This window comes from Sceloporus undulatus, chromosome 8 (genome assembly GCF_019175285.1).
Source record: "Sceloporus undulatus isolate JIND9_A2432 ecotype Alabama chromosome 8, SceUnd_v1.1, whole genome shotgun sequence".
NCBI lineage: Eukaryota > Metazoa > Chordata > Lepidosauria > Squamata > Phrynosomatidae > Sceloporus > Sceloporus undulatus.
The window spans coordinates 2,786,516-2,801,616 of record NC_056529.1 but is presented as its reverse complement, the minus strand read 5'-3'; the positions used below and the strand labels follow the sequence as shown (position 1 = coordinate 2,801,616).

Here is a 15,101-nt window from a genome sequence, read left to right as displayed (position 1 = left end):
TACCCCTGGCCCTGATAAAGTGGGGCTCTGTTGCCAATTATAAGGTTTCTTTTTTTAAAATCCTCTAAAAGATATAAGAATTAGCAATGGACAAGGGTAAGTAGCAAATACATGAAGTGGCCTCCATGTGTTCAGAGGTCTTTGTGTGCTTGGCTGTGGAAGCCACAGGTCACACAATAGTTCCTTGGCACCTTCTTTCTCCAGCTTTCTCAATGGTGCCAGCACCAACTCCTCACCTACTTAGCCTACTTTTCTTGGCAATTCCCAGCTTCTTTGGGTTGCAGAGACAAACACGGATGTCTCCGTGAAAATACACAGTCCTGGAATCATCTATTTGCTTCCTAAAACAGCCAAGAATGACCAAACAGAGGGACGGAGCAAAGTATTTGGGCAAAGTGCAGCCCAAGGCCCACATCTGGACACACATCCAAAATAGTTTCTTTCTGTCTCTTAACCTTTCCAGGCCTCATTCCCACTACCTTTTAAACATGGTTCCCACTTGAACTGAATCGCTGAAACGATTCAGAGAGGAAGCCCATGTGCTAGACCCATTAAACCCACAGCTGACTTATTCGGACAGGAAACAATCACAAAAATGCATTCCTGGATCATGTCGCCTTTTACCCATGTGTACATTTTATCTTACATATATCCTTGGATAAATCGATTCCACCCAAGTGTGAACCAGATGCGGATCAAAGTCGATTTAAATTTGACCTTTGGTTGGCTGGAGCAGGTCCATTTTGAATTGATTCATTCATCGATATGAACCACAAGTGAGTTATTTTATTTAATTTTGCAGCAAGGAAATGCGGCCGGGGCAAATATGGTGTGAACCATGCTCCGCTGCTGAACTGATCCATTGAGTTGGATTGCAAAGGGATTTATTTTTAAGTGGGAATGTGGCCTAGGAATCTCCTTGAAGGGAGAAACGGTTGTGTCTTTGTCTAAACACGCTTAAAATCCTACACACAAGGGGAACCCTTGAAACATGTGAAAGAAGATTCTTCTTTTGGTGCTTCTTTCTCAACCTCCAAAGGTTTGATTTCTCAGTGGACATTGGCACAAAGCTTCAGCCCCAAACATTTGGAAGAGCTTCCGCTTCAAGAGGAAATGCCTTCACTTTGGGGATGTAGGAGTGTGCCATGCTTTCCTCCCCGAACCCTGACTTAGAATAAACAAGCGTTTTGCTCAAAGTGGGCCAGATGTTCCCACTAAAATGCCAGTTATCCAATTTTCCTTGGCAGCCTAAATCTCCTCTTTACATTCCCACCCATGCTGTGTAATGGGGAGTTACTCCGGAGAGCATCTCGGGAGGATGCCGGGTGCCATATTGTAAGGAGCGTCATGGAGCAGCTGACTTATTTGGAGAGGAAACAATCACAAAAATGGATCATGTCGCCTTTTACCCATGTGCACATTTTATCTTACATATATATATATATATATATATATATATATATATATATATATATCTAAGAAATAAAACTAAAATGGAAATACTGCCTATAAGGTTTGGGAAGCGATCATTATATAGTTTAATGGTGGTTAAACTGTGGGATTCAGCACTGCAGATATTGTTGTGATAGCTACTGGGTGACTTCGAAAGAGGTTCGGATAAATTTATGGAGGTTGTGGCCATCCCTAACTACTAGGCAAGATGGATTTCTATTATCCCTGGCATCAAAAGTAGGATTAGTTGCTCAGGAAAGTGACACAGTGGATACCTATCCGCAACAGATGGGAAACCTTGTGAATAGAAGTTTGGACTAAATAGGTCTTTAGGTTAATCCAGGGATGGATATTTCTTAAAAGACAGGAAACCTCTTATAGCCTTTTTGCAAAAAGTAGGAGAAAATGACTTGGTAACTTTGGGTTCTGATGGTTAGAAAGCATAAGCTATTGAAAGACGTGAATGCATTGGAGTTTTGGAGAGAGACATATGAATAATTATATGTATGTATAACCAATAATGAGGGCCAGCATGGTGTATTGGTTTGAGTGTTGGACTAATAATAATAATAATAATTATTATTATTATTATCCCTCTTCTCCAAACAGATCAAAGCGGTTAACATTAAAGCATCAGTAAAATATAATAATAACTTATCAGCATTGTATCCCAAACCCGAGGACACTGGGAGACTAGGGTTCGAATCCTGGCTCAGCCATAGAAACCATCGATCGGAAGGGGGGGGGGAGGAAATATAAATAATAATAATAATAATAATAATAGAAACCCACTGGGTGACCTTGGGCAAGTCACACTCTCTCAGCCTCAGAGGATGGCAATGCAAATCCCCTTTGAAGAAACTTAGCAGGAGAAGCCTATGACAGGTTCACCTTAGTGTTGCCATAAGTCACACAACAACAAATAATATTACTTTACAGTGTAGTGGTTTAAGCATTGGACTAGGACTCTCAGTTCAAATCCCTGTTCATCCATGGAAACCCATTGAGTGGGTTTGGGAGTCACACACTCTCAGCCTCAGAAAACCTTGTGATATGGTCACCATGGGGTTGCCATAAGTCAGAAGCAACTTACAAATGTTTAGGATCCTTGAGCATCCTAAGTAATTTATTCCTTTTTCTACCATACTTTCCCCACCACAAGCCCTGCTGGACTCTGACAGTTGTAAATACCAAATATCCCTGCATGCGTCGCAGCTAAATATGACAAACGGCTCTGTAACCGTTAGAATTATTTGCCAGGGGCCCTTTCCATATTCCTGCCACGTTTACTGGCCTTAATTTGCGATGTCGCGCACCACTGTTGAAAGTCTCCGAAGGAAAGGCCATTTCATTCACCAATAAATCGGAAGGCACTGTGGGACAGGCAGGCAGTTAATGAATTACTGGCTGATTTATAAATTAATTGGTGATTGAATTCATGCAAAGTTGACATCAAGGATGGAAGGAGTCTGTAGCTGGTATAGAAAGTTGTTTGCACCAGAGGCTCTCAGTCTTTAATACTCCAGATAGTTTGGACTTCCATTGTTGTTGTTGTGTTGTTGTTGTTGTAATTATCATTGTGGAATGGATGGATGGAGGGCCTTTCATTTGCTTCAGGGCCTTGGCCTGATGGAGCTGTGTCTGCAAATTCACATTTTATTTCCAGCTGCACATTAAAGGAAGGAAGGAAGGAAGGAAGGAAAAGATACAAAAGATACCTTATGTTGCCATGAACATTTAAATCAGATAACAAATTTAAGGTCGCCATAAATAAAAAAAAATGACTTGTAGGCACACAACCACAACAACAACAACCAAATCTGGCTAAAATCTGACTGGGGGACTTGGGTTCAAGTGTCCATTCATCTGGGACTTAATTTTTGGCTTTGATTAATTCATGTCTTTGGATCGCTTCTGTAACGATAACAGAAAGAATGATAAGTGCCTCCTTTAAAGGGCTGCTGTGAAAGTAAGAAAAGACGTTGCAAAATGGCTTGCAAATTCGAAACTGGCGCAGAAGAATCTAAACCTGTCATATTGATTGTTTGATGGATTGATTGGGTAGATTTATGATCTGCTTTTGGAGTAGCGTCTCTGAAGTGAATCATAACAGTTATAAAATACAGAGATGCTTTAAAACAAACAAACAAACAAACAAACCACACACTTAAAAGAAAAAAAAACACTGCAGATTTATTAGGGCTATAAAAACCTGAAAGAACATAAAACTCTTTAGGCAGAAATTGTGTGTGTGCATTGTGTGTGTGCCCATGTTCATGTTGCCTGAATTTCACAGGGTTTTCTTGTGCAACGAAGAGTTGCAGAGGTGGTCTTGCCAGTTCCTTACTCTGAAACAGAGCCTCCAGCGCCTGGTATTCCTTGGTGGGCTCCCATCCAAGTGCTGACCAGGGCTGATCCTGCTTACCTTCCAAGATTAGATAGGATCTGGGCCTTTGGGTATTTATTTAGAGTATTGAGACCCTGGCTATGTTGTGCATGTATGCACCTTCAAGTCGCCTGCCGACTTATGGTGGCCCCATGAATTTCCTAAATTTTTCTTAGGCCCTTTCTGCATGGACCAAATAAAACATCTCCCTCTGTTTCCATTGCAACGTGTCCATAAGACACATGGCCCAAACCCCCATTTTGGTGCGAACTATCCAGACAACATCCAGACAGTTCAGCACTGAAATCTCCATAGATGTCTTTGCCAGTTCCTTCCTCTGAAATAACAACAACAATAACAACAATAATAAAATTTATTTATATCCCCCCTCTCTACAGGACCTGCTACTTGTTGATGGTCTCCTCTTCAAGTACAAACCAGGGCAAAGCCTGCTTCCCTTCAAGATCACACAGGATCTGGGGTCTTTAGAATATTGGATAGCATTGGATATTTAGAATACAGTTGGCCCTCTGTAAGATTCTCAGTGATTGAGCAGCATATAAATAAATATCATCATCATTATCATCATCATCGTCATCTATGGATCTGACCATGCATGGTTTGGAAATACGTGGGACCTTGGTATCTGCTGGGGTTTGGTTCCAGGACCCCCCCCCCCTTGGATACCAAAACCCATGGATGCTCAAGTCCTATTAAATACCATGGAGTAGTGAAATGGTGTCCCTTACATGAAATTGCAAAATTAAGCTTTCCTTTTTGGAATTCATATATTTAATATGTGCAAGCCATGGATGATGATGATGATGATGATGATGATAATAATAATAATAATAATAATAATAATAGGATTTATTTATATGCCGCCCAATCACTGGGAATCCGGGCAGCTTACAACAGAAGGGATAATAGACGATCCCTGCTCTCAGGCTTACAAAAGGAGAAGGGAATGGTAGTGGGAAAGTGGATAAGGTCCAGCATTCTTCTCTCCCTCTGAGGCTTGGACCAAGGCAGATGGACTGGAGGGAGGGCTCTTCTTCTTAATGTGGATGCTTAGATCCACGGATAAAAAAAATCAGTGGATAAAGAGAGGCCGCTGTATTTAAAAATGCATATGCGTTCCAAAAAGCAAAGCTTGATTTTGCCATTTTATAGAAGGGACGCCACTTTACTACGCCATTGTATATTATTGGACCTGAGCATCTATGGATTTTGGCATCCATGGAGGGTCCTGGAACCAAACCCCAGCAGATACCAAGGGTCAATGATAACAACAACAACAATCCATTGTATTTAATGGGACTTGAGCATCCATGGATTTTGGTCTCCACAGCAGGGTCAAGGAACCAAACTCCAGCCGATACCAAGATCCCACTGTATTTGGAGCCCCTGATCGCAAATAGTGTGATATTCTGAATGGATGTATGGACCCGCCTGTTGCAATCCAAAGCCAATGCACAGAGATGAACTTTGCAACCTCAGGTTACCCAAATGGCTCCTGGGAGGATTTCGCCAGGCCCACAAACCGCTCCTTTAATTGCCTTGTTTGCCTCTTATCAGCAGCCGCTCATTCCCAGCCCTTCTCTCTTGCAAAGGGCCTGCATGGACTGGAACATGACCCACAATAACCCTTCAATGGGGAGGATTATGGGGCATGGCCTGGAGTGAACTCCCACGTCTTTGCAGAGCGTTGGCCACCGGCTAAAACAAATTCACTCACTCTCAGTGCAAACTAGGCCCTATGCAAGAGTAGACCTATTGAATCCAATGGGGAGGGAGTGAATTATTAGGTTGATGTATGATCGGCCGACTGGATCCATGGATTCTTTTACCCACAGCCTGATGCTCCTTGACCCGATCTGTAATGCTTGGGAACAGAAACACTTGGGATTTGGGTTTGTTTAAAAAAATAATAATAGAATATTTGCATATTCATGATGAGATATTTTGAAGATGGGATCCAAGTCTAAACATGAAATTATTATTATTCCCTTATTATTATTACCATTTATTTATAGAGTGCTGTAAAGTTTGCACAGCGCTTTACATAGTAAGGGTCAAACAAAATAAGAAAGAAAGGAAAAAGCATAAAACAATCTAAAATGACAAAATTACATGCTTAAAATAGCTCTAAAATAATACTAACTAGTATGCAATACAATTCGTTTATGTTTCCTATACAGCCTGAAGGTAATTTTATACATGGCATTTTTAAACAACTTTGTGCACAAATCAAAGTTTGTGTAGGTTGAACTATCACAAAGCAAAGTTGTCACTACTGTCTCAGCCCCTTATGGAAAAAGGTTTTGGATTTTGGAGCATTATGGATTTGAGTATTTTGGGGAAGGGAGACTCAACCTGTTCTTGGATGGGAGACCACCAATTAAAACTATTAAAAACAATTCAGCGGAAGGAATGGGCAAAACCATTTCTAAGGATCCCTTGCCTAAGAAAACCCTATGAAAAGAATGGGGTCCCCATAAGGACACATGCATGCAGAAACACTGACATGCTAGCCGTTAGTTTTAGGCAGGGATGGGCAATGCATTAACAATGCATTAACATTAAATTAAGCTCCATTGATCTAATGAAAGAAACACCCTTTTTATTGCACTTTATGGCTGCAGTAAACATTTATCCGTGATACTGGAAGGGTTTATGGAGGTGGAAGAGTACCCCTAAACCCCCGCAAAGGCTCAGAAGAAATGCTAGAGTCAGATCTGCTGATTGTGCAAATTGCTTGCCGTATCGATTTTAATAGGATTTATGCTCAAATGATGTTCTCCTGTCTGGGCACAATGGGGCTGAATGGGGTGATGCCGTTTTAAAAGTTTCGTCCCATCTGGCATTGTTCCTCCTGGCTTTACCGCTCCTGAGAAAATGCCTCCATCCCAACAAACCCATGTGGATAAGATCTCTCCCACGCCCTGTAATCCCTCATTGTCTTTTACATGTCCTTGTGTTCGGGATGCCAATATAATAATGGAATGACACAGACTGAGGAGTTGGAAGCCGCTGATGCAATTGATTAAGCTATAGATTCCTGAAATTAAATGAAGTCTTTATTGGGGTGTGGGGTAAACAACCACTGACACACAGCGCCTGAAGGGAAGAGATTGCTTGATCTTCCCAACACATCTTCATCAGATGATGCTAATCCCGCAAGTGTCCTTTATTTATGTATTTATTTATTTAATATTTATTATGTATTTTATATTTGTTAGATTATTTTTATTATTATATAATATTATGTTATTATGATATTATGATATTTATTTAATTTATATTATATTATATTTATTATATTATTGACTGTATTTATATCCCGCCCTTCAGGCCTAAAAGCTCTCAGTCTTACAATTATTATTATTTTTAATTAGATGGTTCCCTGACCTCAGGCTTACAATCTAAAAATAATATAAAAATATTTTTTTTATTTCTTAATTTATATTTATATTTATTTAATTTTATATTTTATTTATTTACTTTGGTGCAGCTATAGCACACTGGATGTCCCGAGCCACAGACGCAAACATGAAACCCAACAGAGTTGATGTGCCATCATTGAATATCATGGATGTTCAAATTTCAGTGTGTTCGGATTTCCAGGGCATGCACAGCCTCAGCAGCCGATGCAAGCAATGGCTCATGGCACAAGTTGCCAAAAATGTGGCCTGCGGATGGCCCCTGGGTGGCACTTCTGTGGCCCCGAACCTTCCTCCCAGTCCCACAAGGCCTCTCAACGTTCCCCATTTTTTGAAAATAAATAAATAAATAGCACAATATTCAGGAATTTTTTGTCAACATTTCAGGATTAAAAGGAGCTGCCTCTATTCCCTTGAACAATACAGAGCGATCCAAATCGACTCGGTAGCGCATTCACACTGCCAAAGATGTGGAGCAATGTGGATCGTTCCAAAAGATGCGGAGGGAAAACCCCGTATTGAATATCCCAGATTAAGTCAGTTTTTGGGTACCCCCCCAAGAAAGTACATTTGGGGTGAAAGCAAATGCAAAGGAAATAACCCGGTTTCACAGTGGGTTATTTTTCGTAGTGCGAACGCTCCCTTGGTTTCTATGCCTGAGCAGATATTTGAACCCTGCTCTCCCCAAATCCTACTCTATCAGTCAGACTGCTGCATTATTCTGTCTCTCTTGTTATGTGCCTTCAAGTCCACTTTGGGTTAAGGCGATCCAATCCTAGGTTGTTCAAGTGGGTTTTCCAGGACTTAGACTGGATTCAAACTCTGATTTCCTGGAGTCTGGCACCCAAGTCACTGCCCCACATTAAAAGCACAATACAGGGCTATCACTGCGTGGTGTGAATGGGGCCCATAGCAGGTGTGCAAGGAATTACTTTATATACTCATGTATAAGTCTAGAAAGTTTAGTTTAAAAATTGACCCAAACATCTTGGGTCAACTTATCCATAGGTCCATGTAAGTATTGTACTTTAACTCTTATTTTTAAAAAGCAAACCATTCCCTAGCGAAAGGCAAGAGCATAATCTGGAAGACCCCTTTCGACTCTCTCATCCATCCATCTATCCATCCTTCAGTGTGAACACAAACATTCATCCAGCATTTAGGGTTAACACTAAGAGACTATAATCCGCTGGAGGTGAATTTCCAGGATTTTAAAAAAATGCTCATTGATGGTGACTGTGATTTTTGTGTCCAAACCTGAATTCTGGAACTGGCGATTGGAGGAGATTTTGTCTCAGGTCTCTTGAGAGGATGCTGCTGCTTTGTTTATCCAAAGAGAAATCACAAGAGACGGGTTTCTAAAAGTGACAAGAGGCGGAAAAAGGGGAAGCTCCGGCCAACCGCTTCCCATTCGAGAGAGAGTCCCTTTCTGCTGATTCATCTCTGCAAAGGAAAAAAGAAACAGCAGAAAAAGCAAGAAAATAAAGTTCTCCCAAAAGTCTACAGAGTGCAAGAAGGATAGCAAAGGTCTTATCTTTTCTGTTTTACATGTTGCTTGTGACAGCTTCCCATCTAGACTAGCCTTGGCAGTATTTCTTTGAACCACTAGAAGTACTTCCAAATATTTTCCCCCCTCAATCATCATCATCATCATCTCCTCAATGAAGCTCCTCAGACCCCAGTTTGCAGCTTTGTGCCTCAAAGGTGCTGCCTTCTCTTTCCCACCCACCGTCCCATTTTTCCATTTTTAAAATAATATGAATAAGTGGCTGTCTTTTCGGAGGTTACCCTCCCCATACATTTGTTTATTAATAAGTTTATCAACATCAACATTAACATTCATATCAAATATCCTGTTTGATTTTTAATGTGTTTGCCGGATGAAGAAGCCAGTGGTGCTTCGGAAGCTTGCATCCTGTATTTTTGTGCATCTTGGTCTGCCAATAAAGGCAAAGATAGAGCCGTTTTGAGGATTTGGGATGTTAAGGAACCTCTTTGCTGAACCAATCCCTGCTTCCACCAGCAGAGGGAGCCACATTCCTAGCCTTTGCACCATTCCAAGTAATGGGCTTGGAAGTGTTTCAGCTCTGGTCCAAGGCATTTTTATCACCTCCTATCTCAGCTTCAAAGGACAGGCTGATAGAAAGGTGTGTCCATTAAATCACACCTATACCATCAGAATTGCAAAATCGCCCGAGAAATGTTCTTTGTCAAACAGCCTGCTTCTGAATAGACGTTTCTCAGTGCAGGTTCACTTAATGTGCTTTGTGCTTTCTCTGCTTTCCTGAAAACCTGCCCAGGTTTTTCAGCTTTGGCTGTCCAGTGATCCAGATGCTTTCCAGACAATCTTATGAATTATTTCCTATATGGGCAAAGGGATTTCCATCACTTTGGGGAATGTGCCCAAGTCACTCGCCCACTCAGTTTGGAAGAGCTACTGTATATATATATATATACACTTATGTATAAGTCTAGAAATTTTAGTTTAAAAATTGACCCAACAATCCTGGGTCGACTTATCCACAGGTCCATGTAAGTACAGTATTGCGCTTTAACTCTTATTTTAAAGAGTAGAGAAGTGTTTTCTCTAGGAATATCTGGGTTCAGCATCATGACTCTATGGCCAATGTTCAGCAGAGAGGACCTAGAGATTCCTAGAGAGAACATATTAAATCAAATCCGTGAATGATCAAACCTGCAAAAGTAGAGGGCTGACTGTTGTGACACAATCAACACAAACACATACATTACATTTTTTCTGTTATTCATTGTTATTATTAGCCAATGCAGAATGCAATTCTGCAGATGCCAAAATCCCTATGAGAACTACTTTAAACCATGGCATGCTGCTCCCAGCACAATTAAAAGCACCCCTGAAAGATGCTCAGCCAGCCTCTGAATAAAGACCTCCAAAAGTGGAGAGCCATCATCCTCTGAGGCAGTCCCTTCCACGGCTGAACATCTCTTACGGTGAAAAAGTTCTTCCTTACGTTCAAATGCAATCTTTTAATACTTGCTGTATGCAACACACTTCAATTCCCTTGTTTTCATTGGTGTGCATAGGTGTCATCTATGTGATTTGAGTGCTACTCTGTAGAACAGGGTTTGAATCCCCTCTCAGCCATGCAAACCCACTGGGGTGAACATGGGCAAGTTCCACTCTCTCAGCCTCAGAGGACGGCAATGGCAAACTCCCTCTGAACAAAACATGCCAAGAAAAACCCATGATAGGTTCATCTTAGGATTTCTATAAGTCAGAAATAACTCAAAGGCACACAACAAGAACAAATGTAGATGCCATGCCTCCCACGCTGAGAATGGAAAGAGCCTATAGATTCATTGCCTGCCATGGCCCTGATTCCACCCTTCAGGGAATTGTTCTGGGATATATAGGACATTCTTCCTCACCTCAACCCTAAATCATCCCCTTCCTCTGTGCAAATATGACAGGCTGAACCATTTATTCTGTTTTCCCGGTGACAGGTTTGATGACTCTCAGTAAAGATGTTCTTAATCTTCTTCTTCTTTTTCAATGAGTCAAGGCAACAGCAGGGTCTAGTTAGGGGTGCACTGAGTGTGGTTGTGCGTCTGTAGGGTGCGGTGGGGACAGAGGACATTCTTCTGTATTGTAGGCTTGCCAAAAACCCTTCCTCCTACACTCCTGCAAGCTCAGCCAGGTTTGAAGACTCCAAGCCATTTCGGCTGTCAGGACATCCTGATCTATCGCCTTGGCTGGGTCTTAATTGCTCTCCAGCAAAAAGGTACGTTGTTGTGTTGAACGATCACTTTGCTTCCCAAGGCTCCTGTGAAATGATGGGCTGGTTAGACACTTGAATAATCCCCATCGGGGATGAAAGAGTCCAAATCAGAAGAGAGGAATGGCAACCAAGAGCACAAAGAGTCCTTCCCGGGTGTGATAATGGAGCAGTACCTTGATGTGCTTTTCTTCCACACAATGAGACATATCACAGGAATAAAATGGCAGTTGTTGTTAACCACCTCCAAGTTGACTTTGGAGTTGATCACATCGGGCCTAATTTCGGAACTAAAGAGAGATTAAAGGGCATTTAATAAAGCAAAAACAGCAAGTAATTGCACCAATGGTTATCTCACACCATTGCGCAAATAAAGCGATATCAGGAATGCATTGTCACCGAAATCCCAGCCCTCTGTTAAAAAAATGAGAAGTTGACAGTTTTCCAAACTGAAATTCCTGACTGAAAACACCAGCCTCTTTCTTTCAAGTGTCTTTCAACACTGTCTAATTATCTTTTTCGCCCTCGTTTTCCAGCTCTTCTCTTTCTGAGGAATCACCCATTTGTCTTAGGTCTACTCTGCCTTGCAGAATTAACGCAATGTGACACTGCTTTAATGGACATAGCTCCATCCTATGGAATCCTGGGATTTGTAGTTTGTTTTTTGGCACCAGGGTTCTCCGACAGAGAAGGATGCATATCTCACAAAACTACCAATCCCAGTTCAGATGCAGCCAAAGTCCTGGATGGCTGTTGGAAATGTCCCCCAGAGGACCTGAGCATTTGGGGCAATTATATGGGGGAATCGATTATCTTAGGTAACCGAGACCCAAACCATTTAGGGCTTTAAAGGTAATAACCAACACTTTATAACCTGCCTGGAAATTAATTGGCAACCATTGGAGTGATTTTAACATTGGTGTGATATGATCACTCCTAGCTGCCCATGTTTTGAACTAACTGACATTTCCAAACTTGGTACAGAGGTAGCTATCAGACTAACTTTGCTCTCCTTCAAGGATTTTCAGCAACGTAATGAAAAAGCAGAAGCGGAGGAAAGGAAAAGTGGGTTGTAAGTGGAGGAGGACTTTATTTGAATCCCTTGTAAATTCAGCAAAATAAGCCAGGCAGTGGCATGAGAACCAAGCTCCACTGAAAGTAGCATAACTTCATTTTTTAAATTGCTGAATGCCTTGACCCAGGCAGTGTTTACAAAGCTCAGCCACTGAGCAAAAAAAAAAAGAAGGGAAAAAAGAAGAATCTCTCTAAATCATTGTGGTTTGCAATTGTGGTGTGCATGCGCCTGGGAGAGCAAACTGTATGAACATGAGTCACCATCCATTTTGAGAATCCGAAGCATGAGGCCAGATTGTGACCTTTATTGAAATCCCACCCTTAACCTCTGAAATCCAGGGTTCGAATCCCTGGTCAGATATGGAAACCCACTGGGTCTGCTTAGGCATGTCACACTCTCTCAGGCTCAGATAAAGGCTGAACAAATGTTGCTAAGAAAACCCCATGATAGGGTCACCTTAGGGGCTCCATAAACAACTTGAAGGTACACAGCAACAGCAACAACAACAATGGTTATTCTCAATCCTATAGAAACCCCATGATAGGGCCACCTTAAGGTCTCCATAAACAACTTGAAGGTGCACAACAACAGCGACAACAGCAATGGTTATACTCAATCCTATAGTTGCAGATCCTATAGTTGCTTCTTACCCCCTCCCAAGTTAAATAATAATAATAATAATAATAATAATATTTATTTGTATCCCGCCTCTCCAAGCAGATCAAGGTGGCTAACCATAATAAAACACCTCTAAAACATAATAAATCAGTTATCCCCATTATATCCCAACCCTTCCAAACCCACCCATCCACAATAAAAATACAATTAAATATTAAACCATTGTTAAAACGAGGCAGAGGCCACTCCAGACAGTAGTAGTAGATGCTTGATGGAATTAATAGAAAAATTACTAGGATGTTAACCTGGGAAGGTCTGCTGGAAGAGTGTGCAAGGGGGGTATGCACTTTTAAAAGTGTGCAAGAGGGTGTGCAAGCCACTTATGGAATGGCGGGGCCAAACGCATACAACCTCTGAACAAGTGCAACCACTCAGGGACATAGCCAGGATTTTAGAAAGGGGGGGGGTGTCCAGACTAAGTGCCACCATTATATTGGGGCTTGGGTGCGGCGGCACAGCAGCACGCTCCATTCATTTTTCTAACGGAAGGGGGGAGGTCCGGACCCCAAGAGGCTACGTTCCTGAACCACTTGTGACGTTATTTTTTGCAACAGCGTAGTATCTCCAAGAGCACTTGTGTTTGGAGTTGGCTCATCCACTCTGTTATAATTCAAACATCATGAAAATAAAACCCAGCTTGTGGTCTATGCCCTACTCTCTGTTGGAAAGGGATTGGGTTTCAACTTCTGTTGTCGGTTCAAGGTTCCAGCTGCCAAACACTGAGCAACACTTTTTTGGTTGTTGTCCAGTTTGGATTTGCACTTCGTTTTGGCACTAGGCGGAGGAAGGCAATCCGAGGCACTGGAAGAAGACAGGGCTGTGATGGATGTATCTGCGAACATCCCCAGCGAAGCTCTCCAGCACAGAGGAGTGGACTTTGGCATGCACAGATCTGACATTTAAACAGACCTAAGAAGCTGTATGTGTGTATAGGAGTGTTTCTGATAGCCAAGGAATACATTTTAAAATTAGAGGCAGACACCTGAAATAGTGCGTTTTTAAAGAAAGCATTCAAAAAGATAAGTATGTTTGGTTTTTACACTTGTTGTCATTTCATTGCAGACTGAGTCTATCTTAACCAAAACACTTGCGTCCAGAAGCGTTTTGCATTCTGGCCTTTTTTTTTTTTTGGTTTTGGAATATTTGCAAATTATGTTGGCCTTGGACCTTTTTAGACCTCTTCATAAAATTACAAATCCCAGAATTCCATAGCATGGAGCCATAGCAGTTAAAGCGGTATCAAACCACATCGATTCTGCAGTTGCATATATGTTGGCCACGGTGCACCAACTAGTAGAAATAGTAACATGAGTTGGGTTGTGTGTGTTTTTCTGACCATCTTGTTGCACTTGCTGTGTGTGTAGCATGTTTAGCTTTACAATTTTGCAGAGAAACAGGAGTTTTGGGCAGATTCTGTCAGAGAACAGTCTGAGTTTTTGACTGTATTGACGGGAAAAGATAAAAAAAAGGGAACTTGGCTTTATCTAGGGGCCTTATCTGGTTTGAATGCAGGGATGAATCTTGGCTAATTTTCATCAAGATGTAGGTTTGAGTAATGGGACCAGGAGGGGAGATGCGGACGTCGGAAACCGGATGCTTGTCACTTCTGGGAACAAGACTTCCCTGTTCCGTCTTCTTTACATGTTGTACCTTGCCTAATTTTATCTCTCTCCCCAGTTGGAGCAGAGATCCCCCAAGTTAAAATGGTTATTTTTCTTCCTTTTACTGTGTTTGAATCATCTTCCTTTTTAGAGCGTTCCCACTCAGCGAAATCTCTACTTCGGGGAAATGGCTGTAATAATAATTTTAAAAAGCCCTGGAGAAACATGATAATCTGGAGGAATCCAAGCCTTTAGTCCTATCATCCAGTAATAATAATAATAATAATAATGATGATGATGATGTTTGGGGGGGTTGAAAAAAGGAACGTTGCAAAAGTCAATGCAAAGGAGTGGGAGAAGCATCAGTAAAGCACACGAAAAAAATTACGCCAAATGACAATTTTGGCATCTCAGAAATCAAAACCCCACTCAATCCAGGATAATCGATATCGGGTTTCCCCCTGAGTTTTTAAAGAAGATCCACATCATTGGTCGTGTGAACAATCAATGTGAATAGACCAATATTCTGCATCCCAAATAGAATAAAATACTGCATCCCAAAAAAAGGAGGTTCCGAATTCATTTGCATCGTTGGCTCCATCTCTATTTGAATGCTTGCACATGTGAGCAACTGAACTCACAGAGATGCACATTGATGTGGTTCCATATTGTGAATAGCAAACCCAGAATGCATGAGTGAGATGATTCGGG

At 41.5% G+C, this 15,101-nt stretch overlaps 1 protein-coding gene across 1 annotated transcript in view; it reads right to left on the bottom strand.

Moving 5' to 3' along the window:
• Positions 1-15,101, bottom strand: part of LOC121914285 (fibulin-7-like) — a 106,210-nt gene that overhangs the window by 20,324 nt on the left and 70,785 nt on the right. Inside the window, exon 11 of the mRNA XM_042437576.1 lies at positions 8,539-8,724. The gene's annotated coding sequence lies outside the window, so the exon portion shown is untranslated. The remainder of the gene's footprint in view (positions 1-8,538; positions 8,725-15,101) is intronic.